At 45.2% G+C, this 26387-nt stretch overlaps 2 protein-coding genes across 14 annotated transcripts in view; one reads left to right on the top strand and one right to left on the bottom strand.

Annotated features, from left to right (window-relative positions):
• ZC2HC1B (zinc finger C2HC-type containing 1B) overlaps positions 1–19100 on the top strand; it is a 71002-nt gene extending 51902 nt beyond the window's left edge. For 3 of the 5 annotated variants that reach the window (XR_011434473.1, XR_011434472.1, XR_011434469.1), the window contains 4 exons: positions 3913–4042; positions 7926–9423; positions 11919–12058; positions 18379–19100. The gene's annotated coding sequence lies outside the window, so the exon portion shown is untranslated. Of the gene's footprint in view, positions 1–3912; positions 4043–7925; positions 9424–11918; positions 12059–18378 lie in introns of those variants that run through there. The other 2 variants (XR_011434470.1, XR_011434471.1) reach the window with 2 other exon arrangements.
• Positions 1–26387, bottom strand: part of PLAGL1 (PLAG1 like zinc finger 1) — an 82687-nt gene that overhangs the window by 8353 nt on the left and 47947 nt on the right. For 8 of the 9 annotated variants that reach the window (XM_070256482.1, XM_070256483.1, XM_070256486.1 and 5 more), the window contains 3 exons: positions 21224–21297; positions 17186–17217; positions 12741–12814 (listed from right to left, as the gene is read on the bottom strand). The gene's annotated coding sequence lies outside the window, so the exon portion shown is untranslated. Of the gene's footprint in view, positions 1–12740; positions 14703–17185; positions 17218–21223; positions 21298–26387 lie in introns of those variants that run through there. The other variant, XM_023632986.2, reaches the window with a different exon arrangement.

Genomic DNA, 26387 nt, shown 5'->3' with positions numbered 1-26387 from the left:
CAAAACTAGTTTACTTCATGCATGTCGTGCCTTTGGAGGGGACACAGAATAGTCCCACAGAAACCACCCTGATGGCTTGGGGTCAAGCTCAGGCCACCTACAAATGTGTAGGCTCCATCCTCCAGTAAACTTTTCTCCTACTCTCTTCCCCTTTCGCTATCGGGGACATTCCTCATTGCCCAACCCTGAAGGCCCCACTACCTGTGGGTGGGCCTGCTGCCTCCTCAACCTCAACCTGTCTCAAACCCCAATTATGTCCACACCTTCCAACCCAGGCAAAGTCACCAAAACCGGGCTCTCTTTTTCTACCAATGCACCATCATCTGAGGAGCCTGCAGAGTCTGAGGCAACATCGTGAACACCACAGTAAAACCCTGGCTAGCTAGAGTCCCGTGCTGTGCTAGACAGCAATTCTCAGGTGGTGGACGTGAACCTTTCAAGTGCCAGCACTTAAAACATCAGAGTCCTATCTGCTTCCATTCAATGCACTGGAGTCACTTCTGCGCCAGGCCAGCCTTTCCTGGACTCTGTCAAGTAAGAGGGGCACTGCTGGGAAGCTGACCGGCCACAGCAGGTCTTCAAGGGGTCTGCTTCCTGCCGTTCATTTATGCCAAGTCTTTCGAGTTGCTCTCTATTGTTAAAAGTTAATTTTTACTTACCTTTTGAGTAGCTTTCAAATCAGAAAGCTGGAGTCCAGCTAGATAAGATTTATAACAGTTACAGCATTTTAAAGATAGTAGCACACAACACATGTATCTCAACAAACGTACATTCCTTTCCTCATGGGCAGAACCTGCAGCAAACGTCTCGTGTTCCTCGTCAACTAGCTCTGATGTTGTCAGTGTCTGGTCAGAGTTCACACGGAGCCAACACAGGCAGACACCCTGCACTGTCCTTTCCCACCTGCTGGGAACCTTCAGAGCTGACGTGTGCACTCTGACCTGAAGCTTCAGCCCTGAGCCAAAGCTGGGGACACTGGCGTTCTCAGCCAGCATCTTGGCACCAAACCTCCTTTCTGATGGCAGCACGCACATACCCTGTTTCTCTGTGACCAAGTACAATTAGAAATGAGCCCCCGTCCTCGTTCTGTCCGAGCTCCTCTCCCACAACTCCTGGTTCCCTCAGTCATCCAGTTCAGGCCTGAGGCATCCCCAACAACCCTGGCCACAAACAAAATAATTCCTTCCAGGAATTCTCTCCTGTGTGGCCGAGTTTCTGCTGCCAGGTCTCATGATGTGTCCTACTTCTCATGCAGCCTGGTCTGGCCATAATACCGGCCCAGCTATAAAAGGCACAGAATTTATCATCATCATTAAATAGACTCATTCACTGCAAGTTTCTGTGTTCTTTCCAGGTCTATTAAAAAAGATTAAGATGTATACACAATATGAAGTCTGAAATTCATCTTTTCCTTGTTCTCTTTATAGCTGAACTCAAAATAGCCCTAGTCACTCGAGAGAAGGAGCTGGTTTGGTGGTGACGATTTTCTATTTCTCTCACCTACACCAACCTCTGCATGTACACTTTTATCAGCTTCTCTCAGTAAATTCATTCTCCCCAACTCTTGCTTTTTGTGGGGTGACCAGTATGTCCAATAGAACTTTGTGTGATGATGGAAATGTCTTATATATGACGGCTATTGGACAATTACAGTGTGCCACTGAGAAACTGAAATTTTTGTTTTATTTAACTGGAAATAGCCACATGTGGCTTGTGGCTGCTATACTGGACAGCCAGAGAGACTCTTGGTTTCACTGTCAAAAGGGTTTGTAAAGGCAAGGCTGTGCTCTTCAGACACAACCCTGCGCCTGATTCACCCTCTGGTGTAATCTTTGAAGCACGGGGGCAATTTGTGTGGCTCTATTCACTCGTTCTGTGAATGCAGCAGAAAGCTCCCCCAGTTCAACTTCTAGCTTGCCCACGGGTTAGCTATGTCCTGAGTTTCCGTTTCCTCATCTAACATCCACCTGAGGCATGGAAACAGGCTGTTGGGGAAACCAACAGAAACAAGATGGATCTGAAAGCATGTTGTCATCCAACACCACACCAAACAAATATATTTATGAAACACGCAGATTAGAAGTAAAAACCATCAGTGGCACACTGGCACGTGGTTCTAACCACTCAGCTGTGGATATAAGGGGAAAAGACACACGTTCTCTCCCTACATATAATACAGCGTCTGTTATTCCTACTGGGAGGAACCAGGAGTCTGGACAACACACACGCTCACATACACAGAAAGGACACACGAGGTGGCAAGTAAAAAGCCTACATTCGTTGTTTCTAAACAAATATCAACCTTGACTGACTGCTTACCAACACACCAAGAATGAAGGGAAAAATAAGATCTGGTCAATTAAAACAAAAGTGCCTGCCCTGTAGCACTGAATAAAGTTTTCCCAGATCCACTGTCCAGCCACTTCTCTAGAGTCAGAAGTCCAACAGGCATCTTTATCGCCTGCATTTCCCCAGGCCTGCAAAGATGGCAGGCATCTTCAGGGAATTTTAGACAAGTTTTACTTGAACGTGAGACATCTCCAACTCTTTGTTCCCCATTGAACTTTCTCTCAAAGAACAAAAAAAGTTAAATGACTTCAACATTTTTATACTTATTTCATGAATGTCTTTTCCCAAGACTTTATCTTTTTGAGTTTTAGGTCTGTGTGTTAAATACACCTAGCCCAACACTAAGGGGTCCTCAAATGTTGAACTGAATTAATCATGTGATAAGGAACATTCTTTAATTTCCTCTTTTTAGTGATGAATTCAAATTCACAAATAGTGATAACATTTCATTTGCCATAACTGTGTATTTCATTAATTGGACCTTCAAATATAAATAATTACACTGTTTTCATGATAGAATCACAAACTTCTATAAAAATAGTCTTTCCCAACAGACTATAAATTCATTATGGCTGAGGATCAAAGCTCAGCTATTTTTAAAAAATAAACTGCGTGGATAATACAACGTCTCCCATCATCATGTACTTGACCAGCACTGGCTGGCTGCTGCTGATTCCAATCTTTGGTTGAAACCTGATGCGCTTTCTGGCCACATCCTTAAAACAGGCTTGTGATTAACTTTCTATTATCTGGCAAACCACCAACAATCCTAACAGCGAACTGACAAAGGGATGGTCCTGACGATAATCAGTCTCTTCTGTGACTTGACATACGGATTGCATCTGAGTCTTCAATACGGTGACATTTCAACACCTGTCACCCTGGAAAGACAGTAAGTCTTCCCCCAAAACATCTCAGGACCTAATTCTCAATCCCCTTGATTCTAAAAATACTGAGTGAGTGATACAGATCTGCCAGTATGCCAAAGAAGGCTTGTGCCATCTGCTTCATTCTGTTCATGCTGATTATTTTGGGGATAAGAGAGGATCAGATTGGAATAAGAACATATATATATGGCAACAGCCAGGAAGGGCTGTGTTCCCTGAGGGCCGGTGGTATACGATGGTAGAGAAGTTGGAGCACAAGTGTAGTTCCAGGACGTCCCCAATGCTGCGTAACACAATCATCTAATGGGGGACAAGTGTCTTACAACATTCTCAAAATAAACTATGACTTCTGACTTCTATTTCCATTGTCCCCAGGGACACAATGCAAGGCCCATTTCTGAGAGGAAATTGAATTTCCATTTTTAGTCTTCCGACATGGGTACTTCAGTTCTTTTTTTGACTCCATTCATCACCACTCCTTGTGGGTAAGAAGGTTCTACTGCCAGCGTTTCCCTTTCTCTCATACTCCCAAACCCTGGGATGGTTTTCATATGAATGTGTTAAGGCCAATTTAAAAAGGGCTTCTAACGAGGTTCTCTTTCTTCTCTTACTCACACTAGAAAACAGCCAATCCTGGAGCGGGGTAGGTGGAAATTCATTGCTTATTTTGCTCTAGGAGGCTTCCAGAGAGGGTGCTTCCCTCAGTATCAGTGCTTTGAAGGACTTTGGTAGCAAGTCTCTATCATCAATGAAAAACTATACAGAAACATCAGCGGGAGAAAGAAGATGATACTCAGAACCTTCAGGTAGTTGTAACTGCTTATTTTTCATTATGCACGTGTGTTGTAAAATTTGTTCAGTGTTGTAAAATTTGTTCGGTGTTGTATCTGAGCAAGTACAATGTTAGGAGAGTTGGGGCTTGTTATACGTCTAAACAGCAAAATAGGTGCTCATGGGGCTGGACTCACTTGGTTGATGACAGATATGAGGCCTTGAGGAGCACCTTATCAGAGGGCTATGGCTGGGTTTGCAGCCTTAACTTAGAGCAGGGGCTCATAAGTGGGGCCTACGGCTGTCAGTTCTCTGAAATTCTGTGCAAAATTAGGAGGCATTGTGTACTGGAGTTCTTATGGGGAGCGGGGCCATAGCTTTCTTCAGATTTTCTCAGGTCCTAGATTCAACCATGTTAAAGGACACTGACTTAGATGAAAAAAGAGACAATCCCTCTTGGTGCCATTAATCTGGTTTGACTCTTCACAAAGTCACTGGTATTTCCTAAGCCATGGGCCATATATTTTGTGCCTCAATCACTGCATTTTATCAGGTTAAAGTAAAAAAAAAAAAAAAAAAGGTTCTATAATGATATTCTTCTGAAATTCAAGCAGTAAACAACTTGTACAAATTTCATTTCGAATATGGGTACAGACGATAATTTAATAGATCCTATCATGTAAGACAGGACTACCTTTCAACCAGAGGGCAGGTTGCCCTCAAAATCATAGGGGTTCCTTTGTCAGCATGTTTAAAAATCTTTAAGGGGTGTGTGTGTATATCTCTTCAATAAAGAAGTAGGATATTATTATTAAAATCCACTAACACCTGAGCTGACACATCACTTGGAAGAAGGCTCTTGCCTTGGACAAACTCTTGAGCTGGATCCACAAGGCTTATCACCTGCTACATCTGCAGACCCTTCTCCCATAGTGTCCCAAAGGCAACCAGGGCCACAGATCCATCATGTGCCACCTTCTCTCCTGCTTCTGTTTGCTCCACATTAGGTGCTTTCCTGGAATGTCCTGCACCTCTGGTCCACCTGGAATACTCCTACTTTGCCCTGTCACTCCCAGGCAGAGGAATGAGCTCCTTTGCTACAGGGTGAAATGGCGGGACTAGATACCACTGAGGAAGCGATTATAATAGTCCAGGTGAGACCCTGTGACTTGGGCTCAAGTGGTTGTGGCAGAGATAAAAGTAGCTCACTAAGAACCACGGCTAATTTAGGAAGAGGAAAATGTGTGGTGAGAACCTGCCTCCACAAACGGTTCTTCTGTGCTCCCTCCAGAACTATTCATTCAGCAGCCTAGGAGACCTCTCCACCTTACTACGTCTGAAACAATTTGCCCCCGTTTTGGAAGCCCCGACTGGCCGTGCCCTCTGTTCCACGCTGGGGAGCGCCCCCCAGCAGACCCCCCAGTCTGTGGAGCCAGCAGGTCTGCTGCCCACTGACTCCTTTCAGTTGTCACCTTGAGAGGCTGACTTTCGTTAACCCAGTGACTAAGCCCTTATTTTCTTATAAACAAGGCCTAAACTAAGCCAGAAAGCCAAAGTGAGTTATTTATCTAATATTCAGAAAGAAAATTAATGAGAAAGCCATCCAGTAGATGACACCACAGCTTTAGAACATCAGTTCTATGAACTAGACTTAGAGAATTTGAAAAAGGACAGGGTGCTGACTTCCTATCTACAAACCGTGTAAGTAATATCTGCTTAGAGATGGGGACGGAACCAGTCTCTCCTGAAGCTAACACAGTATTAATGAGATTTTTCAAAATCACAGCCTAAGGTAACAGGAAAGGAGAAAACTGTAGCAAAATTTTAGCAACTGGAAAGCAGGTAAACCAGCAGTAACTGGCTCAGCAGTCCTAAGAAAGCTGAATTCTAGGCCAGTAATGAAAAGCTATGAAGCTACCTGATTTAACCTGCAGAGCCCACCAAAAGTCTCAGAAATCTGGACACTGGGTACCTCTGGAAGGGGGTATAAAAAGAGAAGGAGAGGTTGAAAGTCTGTTAGTGACACAATCGGCCCTCTGACCCCCTCCTGGTAGAGGGCTGAGGGGTACTACGCTGAGACAGGCTGAATTATGGGGAAGTCTCTGTACTTCCCCTCTCGGGCTGTCAGAGCCCTGGCCACCACTCTCCAGGGCGGGACACTGGAGGAGTCTTCTCTGGGAAAAGTGACCAGCTCACGAGAAGAGAGTCATGACCAAGACAAACAGCAGTGCCACAGTTTACCCGCAGTGGCCTACGACGAAGCCCTCACTGACAAGCCCTAAGTATCCAGAGCTTCCTCAGCTTTTGTATGGCTTCCTCGTAAATCAGGAGGGAGCCGAGGATCAGCAGAAACCAGGAGAAAGCATCCAACAGGAAAAACTGACAGAGGACAGAGAGAAAAAAGCAGCTAGGAGAAAGATGGAAAAAAAAGACTCTATGGAGAGAAGACGACATCAAAAACAACTCTCACTCATGTCCCAGAGAAAGAGAGAAATCCCTAAAAGAAAAACAGGATTTTTTTCTTTTTTTAAAGAAAATGACAATAAAAAAGGCAGTGCAAGACTCCAGGGCAGGGGCAGGGGCCGGCACTGCAGTCACACGCGCTGGGGCAGCATGTGAGACTCTGCAGGTGTAATGAACTCCCTGACGACTCTCACGCGCCTTTGTGTTTGCCAGTGTGGCTTCTGCTGAGGGTGCCGGCTCTTTTTACGTGTTTGCTAGTCCTAATGCTCACTAGTGATTAACACCATGAAACGACCTTTTAGAACCCAGCTAATCTCACCTAGAGACTAATCAACAGTAAAATCACTCATAGGTTAAATGGGTAAAATATGCATCGTCAGACTAAAAAACAGGAAAGAGGAGATAATTTTTAAGTTAACGAAACAGTTTCCTATCTTCATCACATGATAAAGCTACCTATTATCACCCCTTCTTGCTAAACATTTGTACTAGAAGTTGTGGACCATACAATAAAGCAATAAAAAGAAATGAAAGATGTAAAAGCAGAATGGAATAAATCTTTCATCACTTACAGATGACTGTCTACATAGAATCCACATATAGCGTATCAGAATGAGAAAGCTTGGCAAGGCATTCAGTTATAAAAATCAAAATACAAAATTAACTACATTTCTACATGCTGGCAAATAGAAATATAATTTCCTTTTTCTTTTGTCATGCACTTAAGACCTCTGACATTTTCTGTTATAGTTCTTAACACCCCCACCCACCCACCCAGACAAACAAACACACTGGAATGAAATTCAATTTTCAAACCAACCAGATGGGCAAAAATTAGAAAGTCAGGCAAAACCAAGTAATACCCAGTGACAAGGAAAGAGTGACACACAAGCCTAGAGTCATGGACAGGACATGTGCATTCAAAGATGCTCTTCCTCAGGAATTAACACATAGGATACAATGAAATCGCTCTATGAAGATTTATGCATGAAAAAACAGAAACGCGGACATAACTATTAAAACTCAAGGTGGATAAGGAGTATGGTTGTATGAGGAGTGATCATTTCTTGCTTGGGAGATCAAGAGAGGTCTCACGGAGAAGTCAAAGTTGGCGCCCGGCCTGCAAGTTTACCCCGGGTCCAAGGGGAAGTGGTCTATTTCAGGCCAAAGGAATAAATCAACATACACACCTGAAAAGAAATAGGACTGGAATGTGATGCAAATAGGGGGCAATGTGGACAAACAGGCTAAAGAGAGAAGCAAAGATTAAATCATGAAGGGTCAGGATGGATTGCTTCCTTCCACGAGGGGAAGGTGGGCTTTTCTGTTGTAATATTTTAGCAGGACGACTAACCTATTTAGTGAAGGCTAGGCACTAACTCTGAGTTTTTGTGGAGGTGGGAAGTGGGAGGTGGAAGTAGGCAGAGAGTACCAAGAAAACACTTGTCTCAACAGGAATGGGATGAAGCAATGGGAAGGGCATAAGCACAGCAATCTAAGCCTCAGAGAGCACCGAAGACCAAGTGGAGCCAAAGTCCAAGGGGCAAGGACGACCCAGGACTGATGACCAGGGAGACAGGCGTCAGGAATCCACTATGAGCAACGGACTTGTCGTCAGAGTACACGCTTCAAGAATAATTCTGGTAGGGATGTGTACAATGTACTGCAGCATGCTGGGACCATTTTGGCTTCTGCCATATCTCAGAAGACATAACAGTGGCACAGAGAGGAAGTGAGGGCAGGGTGAAAAGACACCTAGTAAACAGACTCATTAGATTAGGACTTTAGGTTAGGTCAGAGGAAAGAGGTGATGGTGGTGGCGGAGAGGGAAAGGAAGGATGAGCCCCAGGAGAAAAATCCAGCAAAACACAGGAGTTAGGAGTTCAGTTGTAGACGTGTTGGGTTTAATGGTGCCTAATGGGCATTCAGGCCAGCAAGGAGCCCTACAGCAACGAGGAGGAGCTGAGCTACTCTTCTAGAATGAAATAGAACGAACGGCACCCTTTGGCTTCGGGGAAGTGGATCCCATTCTGAATCTGGCTTCTGTAAGTGACTTTATAAATTACATGGGTGGCCTCAGATCCCGTCAGTAAGCTCAAATGATCGTCAACCTTGATCAACAGAGTTTGTTCTCCCCAGAGTGGTTTGGTAAAGTGGGTTGTCCTGGGGGTGAGGAGGAATTTGTTTTCTTTCCGGCAGGCTGCAGCTAGACTGACCCTCCCCTAGGATATCCACTCTGCACCTGGAACAGGGCGGAAGCAGGCTTGTGTGGACAGGTAACCCTCAGAGGCGCCAATCACAGAAGGAGCCTTCCGCCTCTAAACTCTGCCCGTTCCTCTTGGGTAAAATAGGGTCGTGACAAGGCTACGGCAATAAAAATAAGCAAAATGAGAATTAAGACTGCATTAAAAAAAACCTGATAAGATGTTCCAGAACAATTTCTGGATGGCAATAGTATAAAACAAGACTCTAAAAGCTCAAAACCCCTGTGTCGTTGCCCACTCTACTAGAAGAAGGTAGGCTTTTCAGAGTGGGAGCCTTTCTTCGTCATAATACAGTTAGCAGACTGAGGATAATATCTAACCTATTTAATAGTCAAGGCTAGCCACTGGGGGCTACCTGGAGGTGGGGTGAGGAAGGCAGGAGGAGAAGAGAGAGAAGGGGGTAGAGAACACCAAAAGAACTCTGTCTCAGCTGGATCGGGAGGAGCCCAGGAACGTGAGCCTCAGAGCCGCAGAAGCCTAAGAGAAGCCCCACCACCAAGGGGACAGGCCCCGGGCGCCACGGCGGCGGTGCCTCAACGGAAGCAGGTCTGCGAGCACCCACGCCCCTCTCCCGGACAGAGCGGCAGCGGGGGTCGCACGGCGGAGCCGCCTCGGAGCGGCCAAAGCGCTTCGACGGCTGCCGTTCCGCGTAATACCGTCGGAAAGCAGGGAAGGAAACACCTTTGCAGGTTCGTAAATCTTCCCTCCTTCTCCTCTCCCCACCACACACTGTGTATTCTTAAACATAATATTTAGGAAGAAACATCAAATGTGCACAAGCAAGCAAAACGGGCATGGGCATCCCAGGGGCGAGCGTGAGGTCCAGGGCTGGTTCTCAGGCCGAGACGGCCCGGACCTGGTTTTCAGAGGACTATTCATGAACGCGAGGTAGCGCGGGCGGGGGAGAGCCGTTCTGAAACCCAGACAAGAGCCTCTGCTATTAGGAGAAGATTTTCTAGTCATTAAAGTCAGTGATGGGGACTACTCCTTTGTGACAGCCGAAAATATATCCCCCTCCTCCCTCCCGGCAAATCCTCGGCGACTCGCCTTTGGGCCTCTTCAGGGTCGGCTTCTATAGCTGACAGCGGTGATCTCCTCCCGGGACTCGGAGAGGAGGGCGCGGAGGAACCAAAACTTACCTAATTAGCGGCCCGGCCTATTGTCCTAATGCGGTTGCCATTCGAGGGAAAAGAAAAGCCTGGCTCCTTCCCAGGAAGTGTGTGAGGGTAAAGGCCCACACTGAGAAAAGAAATAAGGAAAGCAGACTAGTCACACTGATGATGGAAGCCAGATTCCTGAGTTAAAATCTCCCCAAGGAAACTTAAAAGCGATATGAGATCTAGAAAGGATGCTCAAGACTTAGGTGGACTGTTTGATCCTAAAACGATCTCTAAATAAATAGAAAAAGGCCTGTTGGTACAGATGACAATACATGAGCAGTGTCTCTCTGGTTGGCGGAATTAGAGATGACTTCGTTTTTCCTTTGTATCTGGACTTTCTAAATTTCGGTAATGACTACTTAGGCTGAGTCTAGGAGTATACCAGGCGGACAAAACGGAGGAAGGAGGTGTATTTCAGGCGGAGGAAGGACATGGGAAAGCGCAGAGGCAGGAGGCAGCACGGGGCGCGGGGGCGGGAGGGTGTGAGCACGAGGGCGCAGCGGCCCCAACACAAGTGACCGCGAGAGGAACCCGGGGTTACCCTGTGGGAACTGGGAGCCAGTGAAAGTGAGGCCGTTTCATCCACAGATCGCTTTACACAGGAAAAAACTCACCAGTCATCAGTTGCCCCTCCCCCACGGTTAACTTCGTTAGCCTGAGGGAACAGATTTAAAAGCACTGTTCTGAAAGTAAGTGGTTCTTTTTACACAAGATGAGCCTGAGACCAAATCTGATTACCCAAATGGACACGAATGTAATTGGCAGTTTTAAATAACAGCTTACACTTTTTACCCCAAGCTTTTTCAACGGATGAGCATCCAGAACGCACTCCACTCTAAACTGTGTACAGAGTTAAGAGAGATGCGTGAAATTGCCTGCCATGGTCCGACGCTGCTCCCCTCCTCCAGGAGCAAGCGGCCCACCTCTAAGTCACACGCTTTACTGATCAGACAAAACTACTGCACAGCGCTCACGGGAGAATTTTCCCTCTGCCCTTCCATGACACGTCCAATAAATTCACATGATGCAAAGCAAATGGTTCATCCAGAAACCCTTAATTTTTATCACTGGCCCTTTAAGATGACCCTAGTTTTTAACGTTTTTCTTTTTAAGATGATAAACATTTCCTCAGGTTTCCATTTTAAAAGAAAATGGTCCTGGAAAGACAAGGTAACTTCTCCAAGTTCCTGCACCGGCTTCTCTGAAAGGGAGAAAGGAATGTCAAGGAAATGGGGGAGAATGCTTAGAGAGAGGACTGCTAGCAAGCTGGGCCCCTCTCCTTTTCACCTTAAGTCTTTTCTCTCCCCCATTCACAGCTTTCGGTCCTTTGTTGGTTTAACAAACCATTACAATCATACCCGGTTCAACGGGAGGAATGTGAACTCTCTAAGTAGCTGTCCTCGCAATCCACATGTGTGGTCCATCCACAGTCCATCCGCGGCAGCTTCAATGTGCTGCTCTGCGCTCCTGTCGCCCTGGAGGCCAGGCACCTTGCTCACAATAAGCCCCAATTTCCCGCCGCTGCGCGCTTGCTGCTCCTTCCCAGTAGCCTATAGCGATGTCTCAAGTTGTTCTTCCTCCCTGCTTGCCGGGCGGCTGTCCTGTCCATCCTGCCCGGGCTTGTTCTGCTCAGCTCCAGAGACAGACACTGCCTAGTGTGTCAGCTGCCCCCCAACCTGTCTTCAGCCCCCAGACTCACCACCGAATCCAGGGCAGACACATGCCAGGCCCTTTCTGGTGATCACGCCCAGTCTTCCAATGTCAACCATGCGGTAAACAGAAGCTATGAGGGCGAGATCCCCTCCCCACCTCATTAGAACCGCTAGTGCCTTTCTCACTTTCTAGTAGCCATGCTGGCCATGTTGGGATGCATTTCAATTTCTCAGCCAATAAATAAAAATATTGTTTAGTGAGATTATCGTATTTCAAAGGGAACTAAAATAATATTTAGTAAAACAATATGATTTCAGTTGAACTCACAAAGCTCTCTCATGCTATTTCACTGAATCATTTCCATCTAACAGACCTGTGAGTTAGGTAGAAAGGCGTCTTCATCCCTACCTAACAGACGAGGAAACTGAGGTGCAGAGACTTAAGTTCTCAGCCCAGAGGAACGAAGATACTGCAAGTAACGTACTACACGAAGCCAAGTACCTGGCGCACTGTGAGTACCCCAAAAGTGGTAGATTCTATTAATATCATTATCGATGATGATGATGGGGACCAAGGGCCAAACCCAGGTGTTCTGAGTGAAGCCAAGTGCCCATTCCTCTTAGGCCTTGCCATCCTCCTAGCTAAGCCATCTGCATGAGCAGCGGACATCAGCAATAGCTTTTACTACAGTATTTCCCAAGAAAGCCTCAGAACCTGCAGCTGGATTCCCTAGTGCAACTGGTATGTGACCAGCATCCTCCTCAGGCTTATCAGTCAACATCTGCCACAAAGGGGAGGGCAGCCTTTTACACGTCCCCTGTGTACACAAGGTAGGAGTGTCGCCAGGGCAGCTTTCAAGCCTTTGAGCTGACAGGGTTGTCAGCAGAAAATTCCACAGATCTGCAGGTATTACGGGGGCTGTGGAGGGAAGACAGCAGAGGATATGAAAAGTTACTCACAGCATCGTCTGATTCCCTGCTTGCAGAGATATTCCTGCTTTTAAAAAAGAAAAGGTTAAAAGAACTCTGTTCTAAGGTACTCTGCAGTTTCAGGGGGAAAAGTATTTATTCTCTCCTAGAACCTTTTTGAAGTGCCTTGAGCCTTCTTGGCGAATTGTACTACATGTCTCCAAGCAATTCTTAATAAACACACCCAGACAGAATGCCTTTGAAAAGCTCCCATGGCCGGCGTACCTACTGGGTGACAGGAAGCGTCAGCTCGGAGGCGGTCATGGAGTCCACTCTGAAGTTCCTCTGAGGATGCGAACCTGTAAGGAGAGATCTCGCACATCTTCAGTGAATGGAGCTAGAGAAAGGTGTCCCCTGTGACGGTGTGAGGGGGGCTTCCCTTCAAGGGCACACGCACGACCGGTAACGCGTGGAGACTGTCTACCACTGTTGCATGCATTTTAATAGGTGACTTTACAGATAACATTAAACTTCAAAATCGTGTAGTATAATATCTCAATAGACCCACCACCCTTAATTTTAAGGTATCTCAGATATACCATATGGCAAAAGTCTTAAACATTTAGATCATCCGATATATTTAAAGGTGTGATAAAGTTCCTACTGTTGTAACTTAAAAGATTGTCAATATCTCCAAGGAGATCTTTAAGTATTCATATTATATCCTTTGTCCTACTTGCAACTGGATTAGAAAAACCCTGAAGTTTTCCCCTGCTTTCTGCAAGTAGAAAAAAAAAAACATGAAATTGCTTACATAAAATATTCAAAATAGCACTCAGAGGAAATGGTATTTTTTTTTAAACCAACAGTATTAGAATACCATAAAACACGTATGCAAATCTAGGTACTAACAGACCCAGAAACAAATTATAAACTGAAAAAAGTCAGCAGTAACCAGTGGACATTCATCAACAAATGCTTCCTATAAACGTAGAGATTTATCAGATTTGCAGGGTGAAAAGGCTGAAGTCTCTAAATTGAATACATAATTCAGTGGTTACCAAACCTGGCTATGCATTAGAATTACTAGGGAGACCTTTTAACAATACAGATTCCCAGGCCACAGCACACATTAGTGCCACTGAAGCAGCATCCCCGGGGCCCTGGGAACCGTTTTCACCAGGTCTCCAGGAGGCCAGTCTGCAGCTGGCCTTGCCACACTGATCCCTGGCGAGCATTCGAAACCAGTATCTCTGCTCACCAGTTAATTATAAAACTTGGCTTCTTCCAACTAAGACTATTCCAGTCACTCGATCCTCTTAGGGGGAAAGCTTTTCAGGATTTTCTTAACCGGCACAAAGGTAAATCTGTTGCGAAACAAAGCCAATTAGGTCTCACCTAAGCAATTTACTGAGCTGGTGGCCTGTCTGTTTTCCCTTCTCTTAATTTGATCAAAAAGGCCACATCCGTTTATTTTGTATGAGAACATACTTTTAAGTTAAAAATGGAAAAATTAAGCCATTGTTAGACAACTAAAGTTTAAAAATAACCCATCACAGTTCAGGAAAACCTTTGGAGGTGAGTAGGCTCCTTGTCTGAATCATCCAGGGAATTTGCTTTAAACATATTCCTCACTTTGCATGTATAAACACTTCACAAATCATCTTCATGGTCCATCTCTCTTCTCAAAATACTCAGCATTTATTGTGGAGGTTTAATTGGGTGGTCTCCAAAAGCCTGTATTAATTTTTTTTTAAAGGGCTTTAAAACATTAAAGCAAGAGAGTAGAATTCTTCTGGATGATTCTTTTTTGCTCCTACCCATCTCACCAATGGACAAGACCAATTTATGAATTCAGAGAGGTGGGGGCTCTCCTCTGCTTCCTGGGAAGGGTGCCCATGACACCAAGTACGCAAACCACGCAGTGGAGTAGCTCAGCTTCATTGTCAAAATATTCAAATTATCACTAAAAGAAAGCGATTCCTTTCTGAATTCAACAATACTCCTTGGCCTCCGAGGGCTCACATAGGAGCTTATTCTTAAGCTGTTCAATGTCTGCAGCACTAGTGAAAGAGGAGAAGTCTGGCGGGAGGAGATGGAGCCCTTCCCGCTCCCACCTGCCATCTCAGCCCGGCCGAGGGCTTCAGCAGTCAGCAATGCGCGGAGAACCTGAAAGCGCCAGGACCCCGGGAGAGCCATGAGGGCCGACAGCGGGAATAAAGAGGAGAAGAGACAGGCAGGAAAAACAGCACATCTAAGCTCGACAGGATGCTACTTGCAGACCGCTTCTCAGGTCAGAATTTAGGTCTCAAAATCAGAGATAAAGGTTTTAATATGTCAATTATATGAAAAAAAGGTACATGGTAACAAATGACCCTGTAACATTAAACATTCTAAATACAGACATTTCTGAGTTCCAGAGTAGCAAGAAAAACTGCGTTGTTCTAGGAACGGGCACAGGCACACAGTAAACACATGATAGTTAATTGTTTTAAATAAGGAGAAATATTTTGGGGGGAATGATTTATGCATTCATTGATGACAAAAACTAAAGTTTCAACAATCTAGAGCTAGGATTTCTAGAACGCATTTTCACTGTCACAATGTTTCTCTAGGCATGTGCTGCTGAGAACAGCATTTAAGAACATGTCTTTTTCTGTTAATGAACTGGGTTAGCCGCCTGCTGGGCATTCACTGCAACCTGGACTGAACAAAGGAATTTCCCTCCAGTTTCAGCTCGCTCACTTCTAGCTACTCCTGATTTTGCTTAAGAAAATTCTTTAGACTGACTTTTTATTTCCAATGATTTGAGCAGGAAGGATGGGCAAGTTCCGAACACTGTCAATTCTGCTTCAGTTTTCAGCAAAAGACTCCTCTAGATTGAAGGCGTGCAAGGTTTGCTTTTGAAGAGCCTTCCAAAAGAGTTATTTTTCTAGAGACTGTAATTCCAGACGGAAAGGAGCCCACCCGATTTAGCTGACTGTGGACGATTCACTCTCATTGCAGTGAGGTGGGTCACAGAGGACCATGAGATGACACCTCTGACGTGGAGACCCTAAAGGGGATATTCGTATTCATCTCCAAACAATGGAGTCATTCTAAAGATGACACAGAGGGACGCGCTGCAGCAGGGTCACTCACAGTTGGAACAGATGTGCGGGCCTGGCCCCTGGCCCTGTAACTTCTTGCCCATCCCTGGAGCACCCCTCCCAGCCCAGGGTTGTGACTACTCCTTGAGGCCATAGGACTCCCACATATTCCATCTTCAATCCTGAATTTTGTTTCGGATTCTAGAGGAATCCAGCTACCAGGCGCCTGCCCCTCTCAGCGCGCCTGGAGGTCACCTCTTCTGAAGCAGGGGCTCCACAGAGCTAACCCTCCAGACTCGCTCCTCCCGCATTACCGATTTAGCTAATGGTATCTCTTTGTAATAACAGCGGACATTTACTGGATGCTCACCAGGTCATGGCCACTGTTTTCACCACTTTACTTAACGCCCCAAACAACCATATGAGTGGGAAGTAGTAACCCCATTTTACTTATGGGGAAACTGAGGCTTAGAAGTGATATTAATGTGCCCATGGTCACACAACCAGTGAGCAGCCGAGGTGAGATTTGCATCCAGAGTGTGGGACTGCGAGTCCGCGTTACGAACAGGTCCCTCTCTTCCCTGCGGCACGTCCCAGCCTCTCCAAAGTCAGAAGCTCTGTCGTCACAAGAGATTCTCTCACCGACTAAGCTGTATGGATTATGGATTACTGTCTCTCAAATCTGTCTCCTTCTCTTAATTTCCATAGTGACCAGTGTTTGGGTGATGTTTTGCCTTCGTTACGGCCTCCGAATCAACCCAGCAGGACAACTCTGGAATTTTACTGTTTGCCCTCCCAACAGTGTTCCTTTCTAGCTCGTTTAAAACAGGTGGCAGACTTTGTAATTCCTTGTATTTTAGCCCAGATGACGGCAGACACAGTCTGTCTCTGTTAACATCTAAACCCAACAAGGAGACTCTGCCCAACTTCTGGGACAGGAGGAGGAGAGGACAGATCGGAGGGTGAGAAACAGACACTCTCCCCTCCGTCCCCAGCCCCCACGCCTGGAAGGAGGAGGTGTGTCGGGCCCCAGCAAGGGGCCTTTGCACAGCTCTGCTCCCCAAGGCAGCGGGCAGAAGCCTTGAGAGCGCAGCTGTGCCGGGTGCGCTTGGGAAGGCCACACTGAGGCAAGAGGATTGCAGCCTCCCTCGTGGCCGTGAGGCAGAGAGTTATCACTGTTGCGATACAGCGAAGGCCAGAGGCCAGTCCCTCACCTCCCAGGTGCCACGGAAATCTCCAGGTTCTAGGACAGACCCCATGGGGGATGGGGTGACACCTAAAAATGGCTGGGATGAAGTTTCCCTCCAGGCTGGCAGGTGGGGGCTGCAGTCTGAGTTAAGCTAGCTCTGGGTATGAAAGGGAATACTTCCTCAAACGTGAGTCGTAGGGCGAGACGGAATGTTGTGGGGCGCCTCGAGAAGGTGCTAACAACCTCAGACTAGTGTACATCTGTGCCATAGGGCTCACTTCAGCTACTAGCATTGGAGCCACATTGTTTTTGAAGAAAAGGCCATCTGCCTTGCTGCAGAGGAGGTGGGCTCTGCAGAGGCGCTGGTGACCTGGGGGCGGCTGCACTGTAGAATCCGGGGCAGAGAGAGAAGGAAGGAAGGAAACAGGCGAAGACGTTAAGCATTTACTCACAAGATGAACTCCTCTGATTCCTATGCAAATACCTAGAAAGGGAGAGGCAGAGAAAGTTATCTTTAAGGCCTTTATCTTAAACTTGGAGTTGCTTAAAAATCAAAGGGAAAAACGGAGGTTTACTAGGAAGAAGAGAGAGGCCAGTGCTGCTGGTGTCCAGGCAGAGGACACCCCTGCCTCCCAGGCCTGGACGTGCCTCCCAGAGTAGCGTGCCAAGAGGGGCTGGGGCTGCCGCGCTCCCCAAGGTGGAAATGACAGTGCGCTGGACAGAGAGGGGGTTTGGACAGGGGAGAGTCACCCTAGGAGAAAGGATAGACATCCTTAACGGGACAAATTTGTTGATTCAGAGAGGTTGCAGTGATGGTAGATAAGTGTGGTACCAAAGGAACTCTAAGGAGTTCAGATTTTGAGGTCAGTCAGGTCCTCAAAGCAAATTCCATTTCAGTTGTAGGGCTGAGTATCTAAGACTTTCAGATAAGGCTCACAGGGCCCAGCTGAAAACTGGAGAGGATTCTAGATAAGCCCAGATAAGTCAGCCATTATGTGGAGATTAGAACTTTGAGAACAGAGAGTTCTGGCTGGAAGAACTTCAGGTGTTCGAGAATCAGCAGCCACGGGACCTCATTTTCCTGCTGCACAGGCACCCACTACGTCTGCCCAGCACGTGAGGCACAGCCAGAGGGAAGATGGACCTAGCAGAGGAGGTGCCGGGGCAGCAAGTGTCCTGTCACAGAGGTGGAGTGTGCCAAGACGGCCCCCTCTGTCTGCTTTGGTTATTAGTAAGACGAGTATTTCGTGTTCAGTGCACCCAACAAGGGGGCTCACAGACAGGGAACATGGGAACTAGGGTGTGTTAACCAAGCAGGCAGAGGCTTGAAAAGCCACAACAATCAGAGCGCGGGGCTACCCTGGACTCACAAGGGTCTGGACACTCACTTCGCCCTTCTCACACCAGACAGCTGAGGCCCAGAAGGGAAGAGAGGAGTGGGCAATTAATGAACACTCACATGGCCCGTCCCCAACCCCCACCTCACATGAACAACCATGCGCAGGAGACTGCTTTCCAATCTATGGGGCCCAAAAACTTTGTCGGGGTGCGGGAGGGTGGGGAGGTATGCTGGGGAATGGGCGACCAGCCCACTCTATTGGTTGAAACTCAATTTTCATGTTGTTTCCTTGAAACTTTCTACTAGCCTGGTGAGTAAAGAGCTTGCAGTCAAGTTACGTCAGTGTGAAGGGACATTTCTACATCCCGGAGACTGAATTCATACTGGCTCCTCAGCCTCTGTTTTGGACCGGCCCCCCTTCACTCTAGTCATGATTCTTCTAACATGCAAACGTGCGCCTGCTTGGAATTCTCCAGTGGGCCCGCTGGTTTCTGTCAACTGCAACCAAGAGCCCTGACTACACGGATCCACAGAAAGCTGTTAATCAGGAGAGCACTATGCGCAGGCTGTCCTACTGAGACTGCAGACAGCAGGTGCCCAGATTATGCTCCTGGGTCTACCCATTCTCCACATTAAAATCGGTAAAATAGTAATTCCCTGGGGGAAAAAAATCCACAAAAAGCAAACAAAACTGTACACAAAAAGAATAAAGGCAATAGCTGAACACTGAAGTTTCTCTATAAAACTGCTCCCCGGGAGCTCTAAGTCTCCCCTGAACCAGAGCTGATGACACTCGTGCACACTTTGAGCTGAACACACGGGACAAATGACCGTTTTAGGGAAACGACATAAAATGACGATCATCTTAATGTGGTTCTAATTTACATGTTGATTGTGTGTGTGTCTGTTTTATGAATCACTTTTAATTCCTGTGCTCAAACAAAAGGAAAAAAATTACCTTGGTAGATGCCACATAATGGATCAATTAAGTTACTCCCCAAATAAAGTACATTTTGTTATAGTATAAACATGTGTAACTCCTAGCGCTATTTTAAACACTGATAGAGAAAAGTGACTTACTAGTTTCAACAATAATATTTACCACTCTCCTATATTATAACCTCCAACTCCCTTCATCCCCTAACTGCCTTCATTTTAATTCTTTGTTTGTTCAGGGAGTCAGGAAGTAAAGACATTTTAATGCTCTTTCTCAGATAGTAACTCTGTTTTACTCTCCCTTACTCTACTACGTGAGAAGCACACTCCACTTAACACTAGGTTGTGTTCCCACGGTTAGTTAAAAAACGTTAAGCAAATGCTCACATTCTGCTAGATACAATCTAGAAAGAGCATGGTATAGTGGAAAGAGGACTGCCTTTGGAGTCAGATGGCTCTGGGTTTGCATACTGGCTCTGCTACCTGCCAGGTATGTAACCTTAGGCATGTTCCCTAACTTCTCTTTATGGAGACAGCTATCTGCTTTGCAGAGCTGTCATAAGATTATACAGTACATACGTACAGACAGAGGCATGACGACTGGTGCAGAGTCTAAAGTGTACGTACTAAGGAGATGTGGTCTGTTAATAAGTATCAAGAGCGATTCCACACACTGGGTAAGTTCACTATTAGGAAACATTAGTAACCTGTTTCAGAATACAATATATGTAACAAAGTCAGAGTGTAAATTATTGATACACTTCAATAATCTTTCTTTAATTTGGACCATTGTGACACAATTCCATTTCCTAATATGCGCTTGTAAGAGAAATTTCTACTATTTCCTTCATGCTTCAAAGTTTTTTATGTCATGTATTTCAAAGATTCCTGAATTCTTAAGCAGTGTAATATTATTTGCTGTGCATTTAATGGCAATACCATGTTTAACTAGAGAAAACAATTACAAATGGGCCCGGCATGAATTGGTCTTACAGGTATTATAAAGTTACCCAAGCGATATTCAGAAGTGATTGTGGCATTTGGGGGATTTTGCTAGAATTTTCCTTTTGAATGTGTTGGTGAGACTCGCGTGGAGAAGAGCCTCTGTGGAGGGCATGCATAGCTAACATTCTCTTCACTTTGGCCTTGCACCTGGGGCAGCTGCAGATCGTCTTCCTAGAAGGCAGCCCTGAGAGCAAAATAAATTGGATGTGGTTTATCTAGTGAGAGGTTTAGGGGGAAAAAAAATTCAAATGTAAGATAAAACAGAAGAAAAAGAAGACTAGAGTAAAAAAAAAAAAAACCATGTCATATTACAGTCAAGGACATTTTGCAAAAAACTGCGTGGAGAGAAGCCAAGAGTTATGGTTAAGCACAGCGAGCACTGGGGCTGCAGAAGCGGGAGTGCCGCTCTCGGGGGACGACGACACGGGCTGGAACAGATAACTAACACGTGTTACGGGGAAAAACAACCCAACTGTCAGATATGAAATTTAAGGCTGGAATTAGGGGTTATTATTTTGAAATAGGTCGTTAAAACAAATCATAATCTCCACATGTATGGTGGAGAATGATAAGAAAGAAAAACTTCTGATAAATACGAGGATCCTGCCAACCACGAGTTCCCCCAAATAAACACTGGATTTAGGGGCACACTTATTTCGTAACTTTAGGAAATTCAGACAGAATATATGTAAAATGAGAGCTACCTCATATTATGGTTTTAGGAGCAAGATTTACAGACTTTGAATTGTAATATATGTCACACACTAAATATGATTCTAAATGCAGGATAACACTCCAAATTTTCCCCTAGTATTTGTTTTTAAGATAAAACCATTTTAAAATCTTTTTAAAATATGAGAGAGATCACAAAGTTTCTAGTAAGCAAGTCATGATAAATAAAAATCAATTACGTCATACCCGTTATTTCTAAATTAATATGAATACATGTCCATGACGGTTTTTAGCATGATTATTCTAAAGAGTGAAAAACAGGCTTTTGTGTTCCTCAACTGTTTGTCCCTCAAGGCCTGATGTTCCTCAAATGCAAATTCTCTGAGAGCCAGTGTTTTCTGGAACATAATCCCCTCCACTGTGAAGAGGCAGGGCTGTGGCGGCTCCAACGTAGGTGGCGATGAGAACACACACTCACGACCGACCACGGGGGAGCCGCCCGGGCAGGAGTCAGCGGGTTTAGCAGAGGCACACTTACCTTTCTACGTTTGAGGTACAGAGGAGTTTCAGATGTGACATGACACAGAGGCCACATCAGACGTGAGAGCAATCCTAGGGGGAGGAAAACATCAAAAGGTTATAAAAAAACGGCACTGAGGAAAACCACGTTGGTCCTGCGTAAGCAGACATTTATATACAGAATATGATTCTAGGAATGCCAGGATGAAAAATTTCTCTCCGTCAGCCTGCCATCGCGCCATATCCCAACATTCCAGAGGCACGCCTTTAAGGTCTTAAAGGATTTTTCGGGTTAGGGAGGCAACACAGTGATGTGGTCAAGAGCGTGGGCCGAGGGGCCAGACCGCCGGGATGTGCATCCAGGTGCCACCTGGAGCCACTTAGAAACCTCACGCGATCGGTTTAACCTCTCTCTGCCTTGGCTTCCCCACCTGTGAAATGGAGACAGTAACTGTAATGACGGCACACTAGCCTTTTGAGGATGAAATGAGTTAATGTGAGTGAAGTTCTTAACACTGTGGCTGGTAGGCAAGGAGCGGTCATGTATCGGCGGTTATTTTCTGGAGACCCCGATGCAAGTCAAAATACCTCCCGGCCTCAGGCATAAATTAGATGATGATCAGAACCTTTTAAAAGCGTCAACTAAGAACACGATCCTTTGGGAAAAGGACACAAGAACCTGAGCATGGCTGAGAGTGAGTGGGGAGGAGGGGAGGAGGACACTCAAGAGCAAGGAAAGGCCATTAAAAGGCCAAAAGCAAACAAACAGGAAAATAAAAACCAAAAAGAGAAAAAAAAATCCCTTTGCTTAACTCCAACTTCTTTTCAACGACAAGCCTCCCACCAAGAGGAGAGGCCTGGACAGCAGGACTCAGTGACAGCATTCCCAACGGAGGTCACTTTAAATCTATGTCAGAATAGTCTCTCTTGTAACTCAGTCTAACAGCAAGGAGGTCTCCCTCTCAGTGACTAGATACGTCTGTACTCGGGCTGCTTTATTTGGTCCGTCTGGACGGACGGGAAGCCGTTTGAGAGGGAGGTATCTGGTATCTTTCCACTAGGAAGTGTGCTTATGGAGATAAACACACACAAATACAGAGACCTAATATATGTCGATCCCCAAACCTATTTTGAGGGTTTGACTCTTAAATTACTTGAAATTATTCTTGGATATTACAGCAGTCTTCGGTCCTGGGAAAAAGGCTCTATTATAGAGGATCATGTCGTTGAGGTTATCTGATTTTACAAAAATAGCAAGAACACAAATTTGAACTGCCGTCACTTCCTTGACTTGTATATAGTTCTTTCTGTCAATGTAGACAGAGATACGCCTCAGCGCAAAAGGCTGAAAATCAATGGGAAAGTGTGGATTCCTACTTCTCCTTCCACCCCCGACCCCTCCCTACTTTGGCATGATGTCACATGAAATTACTTCCAGAAACGGGGAGGACTGAGCAGCCAAGTTATAAAACCTAAGTGTTAAGCTTTCTTATCTACAAGTTAATACTTATGGGGGTGAGTCTATCAGTGATCAAGGCCGTGGTAGCTTTCCTGTTTCGTAAGAAATCTAAAATCTCAGCAGAATCACAACTTGCTGAGTCTACCACATTCGTACCACCCGTGCAAAGGCCCGTTCCTTTACAAGATGGCTACCGCCACTCACCAATTTGTAAACCTGTATTTTAAGCTTCATCCCTACCTTTAGTTGAAACGGATTTCTTCAAAAATAATCTTGCTGGTAAAAATAAAACTCAAATAACACACAGAGTAAAATATGAGCCCATTCCTGTACTTGTGTGCTGCTTACCTTTTTTCTCCCACATTTTCTAAAATTTCCCATTATGACTTTAAGATGTTATTTTCCCAAAGAATGTTTGCAACTATTTCCCACTTAAAGCTCTGGTTAAAAAGAAATAGGTCTTAACTGGAAAACTGCTCAGAAATCGAGTAGGGTCCTGTGAACACAGTAGTTAGCCCTTTAGAATCAAAATTTCTCTTCTACTCTTCACTGAGAAGTGAAGGTGTGCGTTTGCTTCCTTTCATAAAGGGGTTCATAACATCCAGGGGTGGTAAATCTGGTTAAAGAAACTGTCAAAGGATGTTTTGTTTTGCATGATTTAACATTGCATCATAGAATTAAATCATATAAAATGTAAGCTTTATCCATCTCAATCACTAAATCGGGTCAAATGAAAGTCTACAAAACTCCAAATGAAAAGATTTTTCATCTTCTTACTGAAAATATCTAAACACTGGGTTGAGATTTATTTTTAGGAAAGAATATTAGAGAAGAGAGCTTGGCTTTGAAAAGGACAATGCCAGACACTTTTTATGCCTCCTGTTCTGAGGCTGAGGAACTGCCCAACGAACCAGCCAAATCAAAAAAGTGTTTAATAATTCTCCATAAAGGAAAGAGTTTAAAAAGCTAAAGCACCAATCAGGTAACAAAAGATCAATCAGGTTTTCCTAAAACGTAGTATTTGCACTTGAAGCCTGGGTAAGTAATTACATTCACAGTAATGTACAGGGCGCTATCAACCCCCATTCACCCAGCACGCATGCAGTGAGCCAAGAGCTTTGCTGGGCTGGAGATATAAAAATGAATACGACACAGCCGCTTTACTTCCAGCTAAAAGAATACACCTAAACAAAGAGCTGCGGGCAATGTGTTAAGTGCTAAAATAGAGGTGTGCACAAAGGGCTGGGGGCCGGAGGAAGAAGTCATAAATTCTTCCTGGGAAAACAAGCAAGTGAGGGAGAGTTAAAGAAGGTATAGCCATGGCTCCTTGTGATAAACTCAAGACTTCTTCCAAACTGTATTCTCAAAAGAAAGACAGTAATTTTAGGATTTATGAACAGTGCTAATCTCGAGTGCTATATTGCTTTATTAGCCACTTTTATTGATGTTTGACACAGACTTCCGGTTACAATATCCCAAGAATATAAGTTTTTAAAAATAAATGTATTATCGTAATATTCCCACGTGCAACACACAATCCAGAAGAGCACGAACTGACAGTAAGAGTGAAATTTAGATACAGAGTTCAAAGACGTTTTGAAACATAAATGAAGGAAAGACATTCTAGAGACTTAGTAATATTATGTTAATAATGCTTATTTTAAGTATCAATTTTTTTTTCTCTTAAAGCAAAAATAAAAGAATCACCTGATGATATCATGGTTAATATTTGTCTTTCTCTACTTCTGTGTTTAAAAAAAGGAGGAGGGTGTTGAATCAACTTCTACTTAACATCATTTATTATGCATACCATATTCCTACTTATAACATGGTTGTGACAGAACCTCCATTGTTCATTACGCACCAGCCCCAAACTTGAGTAATTCTAATGTAAGCATGAGAAACCAGCGTCTCCTTTGGGGTGAATTTCCAAATTCCTCTGTGTTAAATTGAGGTCTAATTTTCCCTGTGCCTGGTTTTCACAAGAAGGTCCACTCCACCCCATGTGCTCCTTTTCAGCTGTCAATAAACAGAGGCAGTGAATTCCCCCACGGCTTCACAAAGCTAGTTAGGCAGAGCCATTCATTCCTTCAGGAAAACAGGGCATTGATTTCAGCGAGTTCCCAGGGAGCAGCTGCAACAAAGAGATCAAAGGCCCACCTCTCTCTCCCTCCATTGCTTTCATTAGGCCAGGCCCAGACAAACAGCGACAGGTTTCCTTGAGACAGGAGAGGGCCCGGCGGACCACCTCATGGTTCAATTCAAATTCATCCGTTTCCTACATTCCAGTGACAGTCCAGAATGCTAACCATGACAAACCAGCACAATCGTCCAGCATAATATACTGCTCGCTAGTTCATCCAAGGTCAGAGGGAGAAAACAAGCTGGAGGGAAGTCCTCTGCTGCTGGGGCCTGCTGAGCCTCAGTGGCCCCCTGACATTCCATAAATAAACTTCACCGGCTCACTCTCCCTTTCTTTCCCCATCCTGCAATCCCACAAGCGATGGTCTCACTTCATCTCCCATTTCTTTCGTGTCACCCTGGCCAAACGCCTGGGACGCTTTAATCTCAACCGAATAGTTCTAATGCGGATGGGTGTGCGGCTCTACGAGCCGTCCGTCTTCGTTCTCACCCTGTAAACTCCTACCATAGGATGAACTCAGAGCCGTAACTCCTAGGGCGTCCCTTGGCCTGAGCTCCAGTGAAGGCCACGCAACCGACAGAGTCCGTTTGTGTAAATTCCGTTTGCAAAACAAAAATGTGAACAGACATAGAACAGTTAGGTTTTTGATGTGAGCTAGGTAATCACCGAAACTGGTAATTCAAGCTCTTAAGTGACGGTCTGTGTGTGAATGAGGTGTGTGTGCGTGTGTGTGTGTGTGGGCGCACGCGCACGTGCAGGAGTGCAGACAGCAAGTGAGGGGGGATGGAGCACAAGAGGGACTAGGAAAGAAAATGGATTATCTTGATCGGTTACCTACACTGAACAGAGATAATTAAAACATTTCCAGAGTCCCCACTGAATTCTGAACTGCTGCTTTGACACAACCTTCGTGAAAGCCTAAAACAAAATGTGTTCATTTTTATTATGTTCCATTCCATCTCTGGTGCTAATCCTGAGTAAACATGGGAATACACGGGTTAAGTTTCAGAATTCCTAAACCAAAAAGAAAATAAACAATATTGGAATGAAAGGTATGGAGGCCTCATTCCCTGACACAGAACACAACCTTCCCACGTAGCCATCTTCTGAGCTTCAGCGCTGATGTGGGGGTCCCCTCCACTGACTACTAGTTTGACTGCCAAAGATGCTATTTTGTATAGGATGCTGAACAGCCCTCAGGGAGAAGACTTTCACTTATTCTCAAGCTGGGAGAGAAATGAACTTAGAGAGTACGGACCTCTACACCGCACAGACGAGGTCGCCTCTTAGTAGCGGCAGTGTGACAGTTCTACCAGGGACCTCAAAGCTGACTCTGGCTCTAACTGATCTTGAGCCTCTGTCTTCTAACTCTTCCAAATGGAGACAAATATCTGGGAAGAATTCCTTTACAAGGCATTGTGAAATAACCATTCCTCAAAAACGATGTATCTCATGGAAGAAAGCTGGTCTTACAAGTAGTACCTCCTTATATAATAAATCACTCTGTAATTCCAAAGAGCTGCTCTGGAAACTCACTAAGTTTCTATAAATCAAATCATTCTTTTTTCCTCCCCAAAGCCC

Source organism: Equus caballus, chromosome 31 (assembly GCF_041296265.1).
Source record: "Equus caballus isolate H_3958 breed thoroughbred chromosome 31, TB-T2T, whole genome shotgun sequence".
Lineage (NCBI taxonomy): Eukaryota > Metazoa > Chordata > Mammalia > Perissodactyla > Equidae > Equus > Equus caballus.
The sequence above is the reverse complement of the archived record's forward strand: the minus strand, read 5'-3'. Positions and strand labels throughout refer to the sequence as shown.